Source organism: Micromys minutus (genome assembly GCF_963924665.1).
Source record: "Micromys minutus genome assembly, chromosome: X".
Taxonomy (NCBI): domain Eukaryota; kingdom Metazoa; phylum Chordata; class Mammalia; order Rodentia; family Muridae; genus Micromys; species Micromys minutus.
In genome coordinates this window covers 33,966,962-33,984,559 of record NC_137970.1, presented here as the reverse complement: position 1 = coordinate 33,984,559, position 17,598 = coordinate 33,966,962, and positions in this window count along the sequence as shown.

Sequence of the window (17,598 nt, the reverse complement as noted above, 5' to 3'; positions counted from 1 at the left end):
CTCTATGGGCCTAGGGGTTGGCATTTCATGGTCCTTATGACCAGCCTCCTAGGAGGCCTCTTAGCCTTCTAGGTTCAAGATAGGAGTTACTTCTCTCTCAAAAAATTTTTATTCCCTCTCCCCACCCAAGGGCTCTTGCATCCTTGCAGCACTTGGGCCTCAGTTGGGAACTTCCTAATGAGTCCAGGAAAAATCATAGTCTCTAGTTATTCATGTGACGACCGGGACATCTAGCCTAGATATGCATTTTTAATTAATTGTGAAACTATTTATTGGGATGCCAGTATGAATAGTTCAATAACATTCCATCCCTGTCACCTGTCTGCAAAGAGTGTCTAGTAGTCTTAGACTGTGCCTCCAAGCTCCCTACTGTGATGTCTCCTGGAAAATCTCAAATCTCTGAAGTTAATGCCCAACGTGAGGGCATCAAACCTGGCACACCTCTGCAATAAGGTCTGAATTCAGTATCCATTAGACTATGGCTCTAAATGGTCAGTTAATCACACACTAGATTCAATTATTTTAAGGGATCTTTATACATACTGCCAGTGCTCAAGTGTTTACCTATCTTCACTCCAACCCTTCTCTCTGCTCTTCTTGTTCTTCAACCCAACTTTGCCTAGCCATGAAACGTCCAACAGATGACACTATAACCCTCAATCTAGCTAACATACTGCCTCCTTTCTACTGCAGACTTGTTTTAATGCCTTCAAAAACCCCAGCCCCTGCCTCAGTTTCTTCTCACCAGACTACACCAGAACCTCCTTGTGTGTCCTCTCCAGGCTCTTCCCCTCCTCCTGTGCCAACTGCAGGCCACTCCAATTGCCCTGTATTGGCACCTACTTTCAGCCCTCCCATCACCCCATTTAAGACCCCAGACAAACCCCTCACAAATCCTTTTACTCCCTGGACACATGGGCCAGCGTCAATGCTTCTTTAAAGGGAAGTTGCTGGGGGAATTTGGCCTAGTCAGAGTTCATGCTCTCTTCTCATTAAGTGAACTTTCTCAAAAATAAAATAAAGACCGGATTGAGATTCTATTCCTCTAAATCTTCTGCCTTTATTAATAAGTTTCAATACATTATTCTATATTATAACTTGACTTTCCATAATGTACATATGATCCTCCCAAAATGCAGGTGAGTTTTGGAGCAGGCAAAAATACATCCAAATGAGACTCATCAAATAGATGGAACATATCCAATCTCATCTGAGACAGCACCTCACCAAGATCGTCAATGGAATTATAATTCCCCGGGTGGCATTTTAGCCAGAGATAGATTCATATCCTGTCTCCTGGCTGGTCTCCATAGGGCTGTCTTAAAACCACTAAACTTTGAGAAACTCCAAGAGGTCATCCAGAACAAACAAGAAAACCCATCTCAATTCCTAGAGTGCCTTATAAAGACCTAATAAAAACACACTAATCTAGACCCTGAAACCCAGGAAGGTAAGCAACATACTCCAACATTAAAGCAAAACTTAAACCTTTGGAGATGTGACCCCCTAGCTCCACAGGCAGAAGTCTTTGTATTGGCCTTCAAAGTGTATTATGAGAGAGAATAAAAGGACTGCAGAAAAAAAAAAATACCATATGTTGGCAAAGGTTGTCTGATCAGCCCCAGCTCTGGACTCTGGTCTTCTAAGACTCAGAGATAACCAGATTTTTGCTACAAATGTAGTCAACAAAGTCACCAGATTTTTGCTACAAATGTAGTCAACAAGGGCTTGCTGTAACCTCACAAGCCTAAGGGGCCATACCCTAGGTGCCTCAGGAGGGACGTTTAGCTGTCAATTGCCCTCACATTACACAGGGCAGAAAGACCACACTCCTGGGTAAACCTCCAGCTGGTCTCCCAGGCTTGGTTATGGTCAAGCTCCCTTGGCCTGACCATTTCCATTACCAGCAGGGAGCCCTTGGTAGTCATCATGTAGGCGGCCAATCTCCTTCCTTTTGGACACTGGGGCCATTTACTTGGTCCTGACAGAGTTTTGGGGACCCAGTTCTCTCTCTCTCTCTCTCTCTCTCTCTCTCTCTCTCTCTCTCTCTCTCTCTCTCTCTCTCTCTCTCTCTCTCTCTTGTTCTTCTATTGTCAGGGTAGGAGTACAACCTTACCTTCACCAGACACCACTGCTCCTTCTTCTAGGCAGTAAACCTACTAGCCGAAACATGTTTCCTTTACCAGCTTCTCGGGTAGACCTCCCACGTCTGGGATTTCAGAACTCTTCTGTTCCTAAATATCATTCTCCCATTGCCATCTAATGACTAGACTCTACCATGTACATCACCCAAACTCAATACCTTCTCTCTCTCCAGAGCCTCAGGGGATATAAGAGTATTATCTCTGACCTTCACCCTACCTTTTTCCCCTTTAGCACCTGTACTTTAGCAGTTAAGAAACATACTGGAACTTATCACGTGGTTCAAAACCTCAGACGCATCAATTCTGTAGTGGTTCCACTCCACTGGCTGAACCTTATACACTTTTTTCCACTATCACCTCAGGGACTTCTTATTTTTCAGTCCTGAATCTCAAGAATGGGTTTTTCTTTATCCTTCTGGATGTCCAGTTACAGAACATATTTGTCTTTACCTGGACAGATCCTGACATCCACTCTTCTAACCAACATACTTGGACTGTTTTACCTCAAGGATTTTAGGACAACCCACACCTATTTGACCAGGCACTGGCTTCTGACTTACTTTCTCTGTCTATCCCTTTATCAAAGATTGTCCATTGTATAGATGACATTTTACTCTGTAGCCACTCTCTAAAAATTAGCCAAGCTGAAACCTCTGCTCTTCTGAGTTTCTTTTTTAGTCTAGGCTACAGGGTCTTACCTCTGAAGTCCAAATGCCCACTCCTCAGATCACCTATTTGGGACTAATAATTCTCCCAAACTATGAAGTTATTACCTTAGAAAGAAAGAAGCTGAGTCAGTCTCTAAATGTTTCTTCTATAGAGGAAGGGGGTTTGTTGTTGTTGACAATGCAATTTTGTTAATTGGAAATTTTAATTATTTACATCTCAAATATTATCCACTTTCCCAGTGGTTTCCCTTCAGCAAACTCCCTATCCAATTCCCCCATTACCCTTCTTCTATGAGGATACTCCCCGACCCCTCTACCCACTCCTGCCTCACCACTATAACATTCCTCTACACTGGGACATTAAGAATTCCCAGGACCAAGGGCTTTCTGCCACATTGATGCCAGTTAAGGCCCCTTCAGCTTCTACAGTCTGTCTTCTACACCTCCATATAGCTCTCTGTGATTCATATGATGGTTGGTTTCAAGCATCTGCATCTGTATTAGTCAGGATCTGACAGAGCTTCCCAGAAGACAGCTGTATGAAGATCCTGTCATCAAGCAATTCTTGGGCATCAGCAATAGTGTCTGGGGTTGGTGTCTGCATGTGGGATAGATACCTAAGTGAGGCAGTCTCTGGATGACCTTTCCTTCAGTCACTACTCCACTCTTTGTTCTATGTTTCCTTTAGACAGGAATAATTCTGGGTTAAATTTTGGAAATGGATAGGTAGCCCCATGCCTCAACTGAACAGCCATGCTGAACCTCTGGATATAGTCTCCACAGGTTCTCCCTCCCCTTTGTGGATTATTTCAACTAACGTCATTCCCATCATCCCTATGGGGGCCTGGGGAGCTCTTGCTTTCCTGGCATCTGGGGTTTTCTGGTTGCTACCCTCATTACTACACACCTCAGTTCATTTTTCTGTCCCTCTGTACACCTCCTCCCATACCTGATTCTGCTGATTTTTCCACTCCCCTCCTCAACTCCTCCCAAGACCCTTCCACCCTCTAATTCTCAAGATTATTTTGTTCCCCCTTCTAAGTAAGACTGAAGCATCCACTCTTTGGTCTTCCTTCCTCTTGAGCTTCATATGGTCTGTGAGTTTTATCATGGGTATTTCACGCTTTTTGCCTAAAATCTGCTTATCAGTGAGTGCATACCATCTGTGTTCTTTTGTGACTGAGTTATCTCATTCGGGATGATATTTTCTAGATCCATCAATTTACCTGAAAATTTCATGAAGTCATTGGTTTTGATAGCTGAGTAGTATTTCATTATGTAAATTTACCACATTTTTTGTATCCATTTCTCTGTTGAGTGATATCTGGGTTGTTTGTAGTTTCTGGATATTATAAATATGGCTTCTATGATCATAGTGAAGTAGGTGTCCTTATTACATTTTGGAGCATCTTTAGGGTATATGACCAGGAATGGTATAGCTGGATCCTGAGGTAGATGGAAAGATCTCTCATGCTCATAGATAGACAGGATTAACATAGTAAAAATGGCCATCTGGCTGAAAGCAATCTATAGATTCAATGTGATCCCCATCAAAACTCTAACTCATATCTTCTTTGAGTTAGAAAAAACAATTTTCAAATTTATTTCTAATGACAAAAACCCCAGGATAGTGAAAAACTGTTCTCAACAATAGAAGAACATCTGGGCAAATCACCATCCATGATCTCAAGCTGTACTACAGAGCAATAGTGATAAAAATTCCATGTTATTGGTACAAAGATAAACAGGTAGATCAATAGAATAAAGTTGAAGACCCAAAAATGAACCCATACACCTATGGTTTCTTGATCTTTGACAAATAAGCTAAAACCATCCTGTGGAAAAAAAAGCATTTTCAACAAATGGTGCTGGATCAACTGGCAGTTAGCATGTAGAAGAATGCAAATCTTTCCATTCTAATCTCCTTGTATAAAGCTCAAGTCAAATTGGATCAAGGACCTCCACATAAAATTATATACAGTGAAAGTACTAGAAGAGAAAGTGGGAAAAAGCCTCAAATACATGGGCACAGGATAAAATTTTCTAAACAGAACACCAATGGCTTATGCTCTAATATCAAGAAATGACAAATGGACATCATGAATTTGCAAAGTTTCTGTAAGGCTAAGGACACTGTCATAAGGGAAAAAAGGACAACCAACATATCAGAAAAAGATTTTTAACAATCCTACATTTGGTAGAGGGCTAATAGCCAATATGTACAAAGAACTTAAGAAGTTAGACTCCAGAGAGCCAAGTAACCCTATTAAAATGGGCAATAGAGTTAAACAGAGAATTCTCAACTGAGAAAACTCAAATGGCAGAGAAGCACCTAAAGAACTGTTCCATATCCTTAGTCATCAGAAAAATGCAAATAAAAACATTCCTGAGATTCCACCTCACACCAGTCAGAGTTGCTAAGATCAAAAACTCAGATGACAGCAGATGCTTGAGATGATATGAAAAAAGAAAAACACTCCCCCATTGCTAGTGGGATGATTACAAGTTGGTACAACCATTCTGGAAATCAGTCTAGCCATTCCTTAGAAATTTTAACATAGTACTACTTAAAGAAGAGAATTTATTATTTCTAGTTTATTTTATGTTCCTGTTTCCTTTCCTTTCTCTCTTTCCATCCAATTGTATGAAGTGTCATTAGACCCCACTCATGAACCTTTTTTCAAACTGCTTACCAGGCCTTTTCAAAGGCTCTGACAGGCTCTCCTTAAGGCTCTGACCTTACAACTCCCTAACCTAATTAGTCCCCTTTCCCTCTATGTAACTGAAAAATAGAGATTTATCCTTCATATCCTAGGTCACCAACTGGGACCCTCTTTTGCCCCTGTAACATACCTGTGAAAAAATTAGATCTAACCATCCAGGGATGGGTACCTTAGCAACCACTGGACTTCTTACTTGAGAGTTAAAAAAAAAAAAAAGAAAAAAGAAAAAAAAAAAAAAAAAACCTTTGGCTCCTCATAACTGTCTGTTCTTCTTACAATCTGTCACAGCTCCTAACTTACAAAGTCTTCCAGACTCTACCTTCCTCCAGGGTTCTTTCTCTTCAGGTATCACTAATAGACGACTTCGCAGCCACCTTCCACTCATGCCTGCTTCTTAATACATTCAATCGAGATCAGATACTAACCACTCCCTATCTCACTTCTATGCTGAAACTTGAGAGGAACTGTTACCTCATCCTTCATGATACAGGAGAAAAAATTGCCTCTGGCCATCTATACCTGATATATAGATGGCAACTCCTTTCTACATGAGGGGCCAGAAGACCTGGCTATGCTGTATTGTTAGACACAGAGGCAGTTAAGGCATAGGCCCTTCCTACTTATATCACCAATCAACAGGCTGAACTAATATTCCGTTTCTGTGCTTTTCAACTGGCACAGAGACAATTCCTCAATATCTACAGAGACTCCAAACATACTCTCCATATTCTCCTGTCTCACACTTCTATCTGGAAGCTGCTCAGGTTACTTATGACAAAAGGAGGATCAGTAAATAAAGCAAATCAAATTGTGGCCATGCTAAAATCCTCTGATCCCCCCTCCCACTATTAGGATTGTCCATTGCAGATGTCACCAGATGGATAATTCTATTGTGTCCAAGGGAAATAACAGAGCCGATGGAAATAACAGCTAGAGCTGCATTCTTTAGGGGACTAGACTCATCTTACCTTCCTCAGGACACTCTCACACTACAACCTGCATCACCACCCACATTCCCTGATACTTGTCAAACTCTATCCTATTCCACCAACTCTTATCCTAAGAACCAAGCATTGTCTTATTTTATTAAAGCCCATCTACAGCCTACTCCTGAGAATTTAAATTTCTTAAAATCTATCACTGCCTCTTGCAAAATCTGTCAGAAGTTAGACTCTGACTCCAGGTCTCACAGCACCCCTATTTCTACCCATCAGACTATCAGTTCTCTTCTTGGAACAAACTGGCAACATGACTTTACCCACATGCCCATTGTCAAACATGCCAACAGCTGAAGTTTATCATTAATAAGTTGTCCTAAAATTTGTGCTAATGAAATTCACTCAAGGTGCAATGAAAGACTAAGGAGAAACATAAGAATTTAACAAGTATAAAGAAAATGTAGGAAAAATAGTTATATAAATTGAGAAATGAGTAGTTTTGGGCTGGGGTTATAAATGCTGTTTATTTCTTCTATGTGGTTTGAAGAATGAGTATACCAAATAATAAATACAGGTTTGTGCTAGAGGATACATGGTATATAGATGAAATCATTATAACAGCCAATAGAATGAGTGCTAAAATACCATTTTACTGCAATTGAGATTAAATTGGTATCAATTCAAATAGAATGTTATAAAGATATTAATAATATTTCATTGCATATCCAAATTTAGGGGAATCACTAACAAAATTAAAAAAAACATTTATAAAACAAATGAATAAAGATAATGAAAAAAATCAAAACAGTACATTAGAAAGGTAATTAAACAAAGAATGAGAGCATTTTAGGAACCAAGACACAAAATAATTATATGACAGAAAACAAATTCAAAAGGGGCAAGACCCTATTACTAAAACAGCTTACACAACTCATTAAATATTGACAAATTGTGCTGGTGCCTACCTCGAGCTTTCTTTGAACTAGTGTTAATGGTACAGGAAGATACACTCATCCTACCAAAGAAGAAAGGTAAACACCATCCTGCTATACACTTTGATCTACAAGGTGGCATAAGGCTTGTGTAATTAACCAAACAACAGATAATTTCAGTTAAGGTTCAAGCCTTGACAGGGAATATATACCAAATGTTGCTTTTGTTGCCAAGAGCTTGAGAGTAGATAGAACTTGGACTAAAGGGCAAACCAAATATATTTTTCTAAAGGAACAAAGCAATAAAATGACTTTCTGCTATACTCAGATTTATGTCTTGCTCAGCCATCACAAGCTCTCTCTTTTGTACTGTATGGAAACAAATATGGAGACCCACAGCCAGAAATTATGCAGAGTGAGAAACATTGGAACACTTATCCCTGAAAAGGCTATCTCAGAGGACCTTGTGGAAGAGGCAGGAAGAGTATAAAAAAAAAAAAGAACCAGTGGTGATGGAGCATGCCAAATAATCAAGACCTTCTAGATATAACAAGTCTTGTAGATATACAAATTTAGAGACCTTGGCAGCATGCAGAGCCTGTATATGTCTGTACCAGATGGGGTCTTAGAGCTGAGAGGGAAATAGCACACATATTTCCATCCCTAACCTAGAAGCTATCTATAATGGTTATCTACTTGCAACGTTTTCTCCAAGGGTGTTTTACTGGGGAAACAAACCATTCCAAGTGGTAGGATGCATGCACAGAAGTAGACTGCTAACAGAAAATGAACTCCAAATCATCACTGAATGTTCTTTGATTCATAATGTTGTAAGGCTTTAAAAAATTACAGGCCCTTTACATGTATATTATGGCTTCCAGTTGTTTTGGGTTTTATTGGATTCCTATATGTAAACATGTGTTTCTCTGCATCTGTATGTTTTTTTAATGCTGTTCCTTGACTCTATTTTTGTGTGTTCTTTTTCTATTCTGGTTCATTTGTTTTTTATTTATATTATCTTGTTATTATTTCTTAGATGTTTAATTTTTAAATAAAAGACAGAAAGGTTGTGGATCTGGATGAAAGGGGATAGTCAGGGAGAAACTGGGAGAATCCAGGAGAGAGGAAACAATAATCAAAATCTATTTTATTGGAAAAATATCTATCTTTAATAAAAGAAAAAATACAATTCTTGTATATATTCACAACGAGAAAACTGAAATGAATAAAGTAAATAAATCCCTCATTTAAAAATGAGTTTTTAGAGAGTTTTTTATACATTAATCATATCTACCCATTTTCCAACCTCTTCTAGATTAATTTTCTCTTTTCTACCCACCCACCTACTCTGAGATGACTACAATTTATGTAAAGTTGGTATAAATCTGTCCAGCACAAATTCTTAATAATACTTGGGAGGAAGAGATGCAATACAGATGTCCCACTTTTTGTAATGAATCTAGACATATGAAGGAACTGCAAAAAAGTGGAGGACTGTAGTAACACTTTTTTTTTACCTAACAAATTTAATTTGCATTGCCTATATATTCTTGCATCTGTGCCTTGCCACTGGAGTGTGGTAGACTTACCAAGGGCAACATTCTTAAAGAAACCAGCCTCTCCTTCTCCCAGAAGCTATTAGTTGTCAATAGTTCTTTGGCTAAGTGTAGACATGTCACCTTCCCTTCTCTTGTTTGAGCCTATAGAGGCCTTGTGCATGTTATCATATTGTTATGAGTTTATATGTACAGTTATCCTCTTGTGTGCCTTTAATTCATCTACTGACTCTAGTTCTTACACTCTTTTTAAACATCTTCTACAATAATCCTTGATAAGTATTTTGTCTTATTTAGGGTTACTAATGCTGTAATGAGAAAATTGACAAGATTGATAAACCCTTAGCTAGACTAACTAGAGGACAAAGAGAGAGTATCTAAATTAACAAAATCAGAAAGGAAAGTGGAGAAAGAATGACTGAATCTGAGGAAATTCAAGAAATCATCAGATCCTACTACAAAAGCCTATACTCCACAAAGTTGGTAAATTTGGAGGAAATGGATGAATTCCTAGACAGATACAAGATGCCAAAGTTAAACCAGGACCAAGTAAACCATCTAAATAATCCTATAACACCTAAAGAAATAGAGGCAGTCATCAAAAGCCTCCCAACCCCCCCCCCAAAAAAAAGCCCAGGTCCAGATGGGTTTAGTGCAGAATTTTATCACATATTTATTGACAACATAATACCAATAATCTCCAAACTATTCCACAAGATAGAATCAGATGGAATACTACCTAACTCATTTTTTGAGGCTACAATAACCCTCATTCCTAAACCACACAAAGACCCTACAAGGATAGAGAACTTCAGACCAATCTCACTTATGAACATTGATGCAAAAATACTCAACAAAATCCTTGCAAACCGAATACAAGAACACATTAAAACGATCATTCACCATGATCAAGTAGGCTTCATCCGTGGGATGCAGGGATGGTTTAACATAAGGAAATCCATCAATGTAATCCACCATATAAACAAACTTAAAGACCAAAATCACATGGTCATCTCACTGTGTGTAAAGATTTTTTTTTTTTTTTTTTTTTTTTTTTACAATGAGCAGACAGTACATGTAACACAGGGTACAACCCGAAATTTGTCAGTGTGTTCTTTGTGGGTAAGGATTGAGCATGACTATATTATTTTTTGTTTTGTTTTGTTTTGTATTCTTTATTTCTTGAACTTCATACAGTCTGTGAGTTGTTTCTGGGGCAGTGCGATCCTCTGGGGTTAGCATCCCACTATCAGTGACTGCACATTATGTTCGTTCTTTTGTGACTGGGTTATCTCACTCAGGATGATATTCTCTAGATGCAGCCATTTTCTAAAGAATTTGGTTGAGTCATTGTTTCTGGTGGCTGAGTAGTATTCCATTGTGTGAATGTACCACAATTTTTGTATCCATTCATCTTCTGAAGGACATCTGGGTTCTTTCCAGCTTCTGGCTATTATAAATAGAGTTGCTATGAACATTGTGGTGCATATATCTTTGTTGTGTACTAAGGTGTCTCGGGGTATATACCGAGAAGTAGAATAGCTGGGTCTTCAGGTAGTATTATGTCCAATTTTCTGAGGTATCGCCAGACTTATTTCCAGAGTGGTTGTATTAGTTTGCAACCCCACGGACAATGGAGAAATATTCCTCTTTCTCCGCAACCTCGCCAGCATCTGTTGTCATCTGAGTTTTGGATCTTGGCCAATCTGACTGGTATGAGGTGGAATCTCAGGGTTGTTTTGATTTGCATTTCCCTGATGGCTAAGGATGTTGAGCACTTCCTCAGATATTTCTCAGCCATTCGATATTCCTCAAATGAGAATGTTTTGTTTAGCTCTGTACCCCATTTTTAATAAAGTTATTTGATTCTCTGGTGTCTAGCTTTTTGAGTTGTTTGTATACCTTGGATATTAGGCCTCTATCTGATGTGGAGTTGGTAAAGATCTTTTCCCATTCTGTTGGCTGCTGTTTTGTTTTCTTGACAATGTCCTTAGCCTTACAGAAACTTTGCAATCTCATTAAGTCCCATTTGTTAATCTTTGACCTTAGAGCTTGAGCCATTGGTGTTTAGTTCAAAAAATTTTCTCCTGTGCCTATGTGTTCTAAGGTTTTCCCTACTTTCTCATCTAATAGTTTCAGTGTATCTGGTTTAATGTGGAGATCTTTGATCCACTTACACTTGAGCTTTGTACAAGGAGATAAGAAAGGGTCTATTTTCATTCTTTTGCATGCTGAGTGCCAGTTGGATCAGCACCATTTGCTGAATCGGCTGTTTTTTTTTTCCATTGAATGTTTACAGATCCTTTGCCAAAAATCAGGTGACCATATACTTGAAGGCTCATTTCTGGATCTTCCATTCTATTCCATTGATCTACGTGCCTATTTCTGTACCAGTCCCATGCAGTTTTCAGCACAATTGCTTTGTAATATAGCTTGAGGTCAGGGATAGTGATTCCCGCAGATGTTTTCTTGTTGTTGAGGATAGATTTCACTATTCTACGTCTTTTGTTATTCCAGAGGAAATTGCACATTGATCTTTCCAACTCAATGAAGAACTGGGTTGGAATTTTGATGGGGATTGCATTGAATCTGTTGATTGCTTTTGGTAGGATGGTCATTTTTAAAATATTGATCCTTCCAATCCTTTAGCATGGGAGATCTTTCGGTTTTCTGAGATCTTCCTCGATTTCCTTCTTTAGAGGTTTGAAGTTCTTGTCCTACAGGTTTTTCACTTGCTTAGTTAGAGTCACACTAAGGTATTTCACAGTTTTTGTGACAATATTGAAGGGTACCTTTTCCCTAATTTCTTTCTCCACATGTTTGTCCTTTGAGTACAGGAAGGCTACTGATTTGTTTGAGTTAATTTTGTATCCAGCCACTTTGCTGAACTTGTTTATCAGTTGTAGGAGTTCTCTGGTGGAATTTTTGGGGTCACTTAAGTACACTATCATGTCATCTGCAAAGAGTGACGTTTTTACTTATTTTTCTGATTTGTATCCCCTTGATCTCCTTCTGGTGTCTAATTGCTCCAGCCAGGACTTCAAGTACTATGTTGCATAGTTAGGCGGAGAGTGGGCAGCCTTGTAGAGTCCCTGATTTTAGTGGGGTTGCTTCAAGTTTCCCACCATTAAGTTTGATGTTGGCTGTTGATTTGCTGTATATTGCTTTTATTATGTTTAGTTATGGACCTTGGATTCCTGTTCTTTCCAGGACTTTTAACATGAAGCGGTGTTGAATTTTGCCATATGCTTTCTCAGCATTTAGTGAGATGACCATGTGATTTTATTGAGTTTATTTATATGGTGGGTTACATTGAGGGATTTCCTTATATTAAACCATCCCTGTATCCCAGGGATGAAGCCTACTTGATCATGGTGCATGATCGTTTTGATATATTCCTGGCATCGGATTGCAAGGATTTTGTTGAGTATCTTTGCATCAATGTTCATAAGTGAGATTGGTCTGAAGTTCTCTTTCCTTGTAGGGTCTTTTTGTGGTTTAGGAACGAGGGTTACTGTAGCCTCAAAAAATGAGTTAGGTATTATTCCTTCTGATTCTATCTTGTGGAATAATCTGGAGAGTATTGGTATTATGTCTGCAATAAATGTCTGATAAAATTCTGCACAGAACCTGTCTGGAACTGGGTTTTTTTTGGTTGGGGGGCTTTTGATGAGTTTTTCTATTTCTTTCGGTGTTATGGGATTATTTAGATGGTTTACCTCTTACTGGTTTAACTTTAGGATCTTGTATCTGTCTAGGAATTCATCCATTTCCTTCAGATTTTCCAACGTTGTAGAGTATAGGTTTTTGTAGTAGGATCTGATTATTTCTTGAATTTCCTCAGTTTCAGTTGTTATGTCTCCACTTTCCTTTCTGATTTTGTTAATTTGTATACTCTCTCTATCTGCTCTAGTTATTCTGGCTAGGGGTTTATCAATCTTGTTGATTTTCTCCAAGGAACAGCTCTTGGTTTTGTTGATTCTTTCGATGGTACTTTCTGTTTCTATTTGGTCTATTTCTGTCCTAAGTTTGATTATTTCTTGAAGTCTACTCCTCTTGGGTGTATCTGCTTCCTTTTGTTTTAGAGCTTTTAGTTGTGCTGTCAAGTTGAGGATGTATGCTCTCTCCAGTTTCTTTTTGGAAAAGCTCAGAGCTATGAGTTTTCCTCTCAATACTCTTTTCATTGCATCCCATAGGTTTGGGTATATTGTGTTTCATTTTCCTTGAATTCTAGAAAATCCTTAATATCTTTCTTTATTTCTTCTTTGATCCTTCTAGCATTTAACAGAGCATTGTCTAGTTTCCATGTGTATGTGGGCTCTTTGGTGTCTTTGTTGTGGTTAAAGATCAGCTTTAGACCATGTTGATTTGAGAGGATGCATGGGAGTATTTCAATCTCCTTATATCGATTGACACTCCTTCTTTGTCCAATTACCTGGACAGTTTTCGAGAAGGTGCCATGGGCTGCTGAGAAGAAGTTGTATTTTTTTACTTTAGGATGATATGTTCTGTGGATATCTATCAATTCCAGTTGGTTCATAGTCTCTGCTAGTTTTACAGTGTCCTTGTTCAGTTTCTGTCTCCATAATCTGTCCATTGGTGAGAGTGGGGTATTAAAGTCTTCCACTATTATTGTGTGGGGTGAAGTGTATTTTTTTAGCTTTATTAGGGTTTCTTTTATGCATGTGGATGCTTTTGTATTTGGAGCATATATGTTAAGCATTGAGAGTTCCTCTTGACAGATTTCCCCTGTAATGAGTAAAAAGTGTCCTTCATTATCTTTTTTGATAACTTTTGTTTGGAAATTTACTTTGTTTGATATTAAAATAACCGCTTCAGCTTGATTTTTGGGGCTGTTTGCTTGGAAGTTTTTTTCCCAACCTTTTATTCTGAGATAGTGTCTGTCTTTGTCTCTGAGATGAGTTTCCTGTATGCAGCAAAATGCTGCATTTTGTTTATGTATCCATTCTGATAGCCTATGTCTCTTTATTGGGGAGTTGAGTCCATTTATTTTAATAGATATCAAGAAATAGTGGTTTCTGCTTCCTGCTATTATTGATTTTGTAGGTTGAGTTGTGTTTGTGTATCTTTCTTCTTTTGGTTTTCTTGCTTAGGAGTTTTCCCGTTTTTACTGGGATGTGCTTCCCCTCATTGCATTGGGTTTTCCACCTATAATTCATTGTAGTGCTGGATTTGTGGTTAGATATTGTGTAAACTTAGATTTGTTTTGAAATATCTTCATTTCTCCATCTATGGTGATTGATAGTTTTGCTGGGTATAGCAGCTTGGGCTGGCACTTATGCTCTCTTAGGGTCTGCATGATGTCTGTTCAGGCTCTTCTAGCTTTCATATTCTCTGTTGAGAAATTGGGTGTAATCCTGATTGGTCTGCCTTTATATGTTACCTGACCTTTTTCCCTTACTGCTTTTAGTATTCTTTCTTTGCTTTGGGTGCTTGGTGTTTCGACTATTATGTGTCAGGAGGAATTTCTTTTCTGGTCCAACCTATTTGGAGTTCTGAAGGCTTCTTTTATGCTTGTCATCTCATTCTTAAGGGTAGGGAAGTTTTCTTCTACAATTTTTTTTGAAGATATTTACTGTGCCTCTTAGTTGATATTCTTCTCCCTCTTCTATTCCTATTATCCTTAGGTTAGGTCTTCTTATTGTGTCCTGGTTCTCCTAGACATTTTGGGTTAGAAGCTTTTTGGTTTTTGCATCTTCTCTGGCTGTTTTTTCTATGTTTACAATGTTGTCTTCGGCCCCCGAGATTCTCTCTTCCATCTCTTGTAGTCTATCGGAAATGCTTGCTTCTCTGACTCCTGTTTTCTTTTTTACATGTTCTACCTCTAGGGTTATCTCTTTTAGTGTTTTCTTTATTGTGTCAATATCTGTTTTAAATTCCTTCTTCCATTCCTTCATCTCTTTGGTTCTGTTTTCCTCTAGTTCTTTGAGTTCTTTGAGTGTTTTTCTTGTTTCCTCTTTAAAAGCTTCTGATTCTTTTTGCTTTTCCTCCCATTCTTGTTTAAGGATCTCTATCATCATCTTGAGGTATGATTTTAGGTCTGCGTCTTCTTTTTCTGGAGTGTGTGGCATTCCAATATTTGCTGTGATGGGAGAGGTGGGTACTGGTGTTGCCAGATTTTCTTGGTTTTCTTGGGATATGCTCTTTTGCTTTCCTCTTGCCATCTTGTTGTCAGTGATATGTTCTTGCCTTTCCCTTGTAACTCTTCTGTGTCCCTGGATCTTTACGGGTCCAGGTGGCAAATCGTCCGAGCCCTGTTCTGCGCCCCAAAGCCACCGGTTGGGAACAGAGATCCCAATGCTGGGTTCCTGTTCCTTAGATCAGGCAGGGCAGGGGTGCTTTTTTAGTGTGCATTCGGCAGAGATCACTCTGCCCCCTGGGTGCTCAGATCTCCTTCTCTCCAGGCCTTAACCTTTGGGAACTGCTGGTCCTGGTGGCTGACAAAGTACTTTCAACAGATTATTTTTGAACACACGTTTTTTTTGTTTTTTTTGTTTTTTTTGTTTTTTTTTGTTTTGTTTTTTTTTTTTTTTTTTTTTTTTTTTGTTGTGACAAACTGAGGAATAAGCTACCATGATTAACAACAACTGAAATTTTATGTGAAAAAGAGCAAGAATAGAACCTTATCTCATGCCATAAATAGAATTGTATTCAACCATATCAAAGACTTAAAACTAAGAGGTAAAAATTTTCATGGCCTTAAGAATTGGTATTAATTTTTTAGGTGTGACAGCAAACATAAGTAACTAAAGAAAGTGATGGTAGTCTTTATCCAAATGGCAACCATTAGTGCATTAATGGATGATATGATCAAGTTTAAGAACGATATTCTATAGGATGGAAGAAAGTATTTGACATTATATGTTTGATAAGGGCTTTATTTTAAATATATAGAGAATTCTAGTTCATTAAGTAATGGGCAAATAAACTAATACATGTGCCACGTTCTTAAATGGACATTTAGCAGAGAAAGGTATACTAAGTACCAACAATCGGATTAAACTTGCTCATCATTAATTATTAGCAAATATAAATAAAAGCAAATGTGATTACTTTATACCTGCAGGATAACTGTCATTCCATCAGTAATGTCATTATAAAGACAATACAATTGGGAAGAGAAATTGCAGGCTTTGTAGTGCCAGGAAATGTTGGTGAATCTCAAAAATCCCACCAAGTATTCGGTTACAATCTACATTCACAATAGGGTCTCTTTATTCAAGCTTAAGCTTGGGCCACACCACCAGCTCTGACACAAGAGAATGGGAGAAACATCCCTGAGCCCAGTCTCAGGCAAATATTTATATAGGCAAAATGGGGGTACCTATCCTTGCACGCATTTGACTGATAGGCCATTATGGCCTTTAATATAATTGGCTATTGATAGGAACCAATCCATAATTTTTTTTGTTGTTTTTGTTTGTTAGTTTTTCTTTTTTTTTTTTTTTCTGGTATGTGGTTGTTAGAAACTAAAGTGCCAGGGACAAGCTTTTAACCGGGGAGTGCAGATTGGTTAGGGATAACATGGAAGCTGATGTTATATGTACATCTTTTGGGGGGGTGGTTACGTGGAAACTGGAGCTAGGTACAGGCCTCTTAGTTATTTCAACCTTAGGTCATATTCTCTAAGAACCAAAAAATCTGGTCTCTCACCTTCATACATTTCTTGTTAGGATGTAAAATTATGCTACTACTATGAAAACAATTTTGATTTTTATAGATAATATAGCATTATGATACTATTCATAATTATATTTCTAGTCATATGTAAAAAATAACTAGACTATGTAACAAAAATTGTCTGTAAATGTCCACAGAAGCATTGAACAGAACATCTGGAAAGAAGAAATAACTCTGAAGTTTATATTTGATGTATACTAAAAATCACAAATTTCTACAGTTTTAAATGGTTATTAATTTTGATCCTATATTATAATTAACTCAATTAAGAACAAACAAAACAAAACCAAAAATTATATTTTCTCTGAATAAACTATTCACTGAGTGGTTAGTGGTGTTTACCTTTATAGAGAAATGTCCTGAAAGAAGTGTTTCTCTAAATGAGACTTTGATCAATGAAGCCACTCTTACTTTGTGAATATAAAAACTGCAACTGTAAAGTCTTTCAAAAGCAGAGCATGAAAGAACTGCATTGGATGTTTCTCTTTAAATTAATGTGGCCACCTACACACTCTATTATGCCTTTTCTGCTTGGTGCTTTATGTTAAATCTAACCATCTAAAGAAAGTGATGCAATAGTACAGGAATCAGAAATGGAGGCTTAGTTAATGCCCTCCAATATTTTGTTGAGAACAATCAATACAGACATTCCCATTCAGAAGTAAAAGTATACAGATTATAGATAGTTCTAAGTTTTGCCAGTCTACTACTAAAAAATAGAGTCTACAACCTCCATTTCACATGAATATGAGCAATTTTGTGACTTATAGACCAATAACATATGAAAAACTGGTACTGACTTTTCATTAAAAATTTATGTCTCTTTGGACAGGCTATGGCAATTCTGAGGTACAGTGCATGACATCCAATCTACTATTAGGCTTTCCACGATGAAAAACGGCACATGGGTACTCTCTTTAATGTTTCTATTATAAC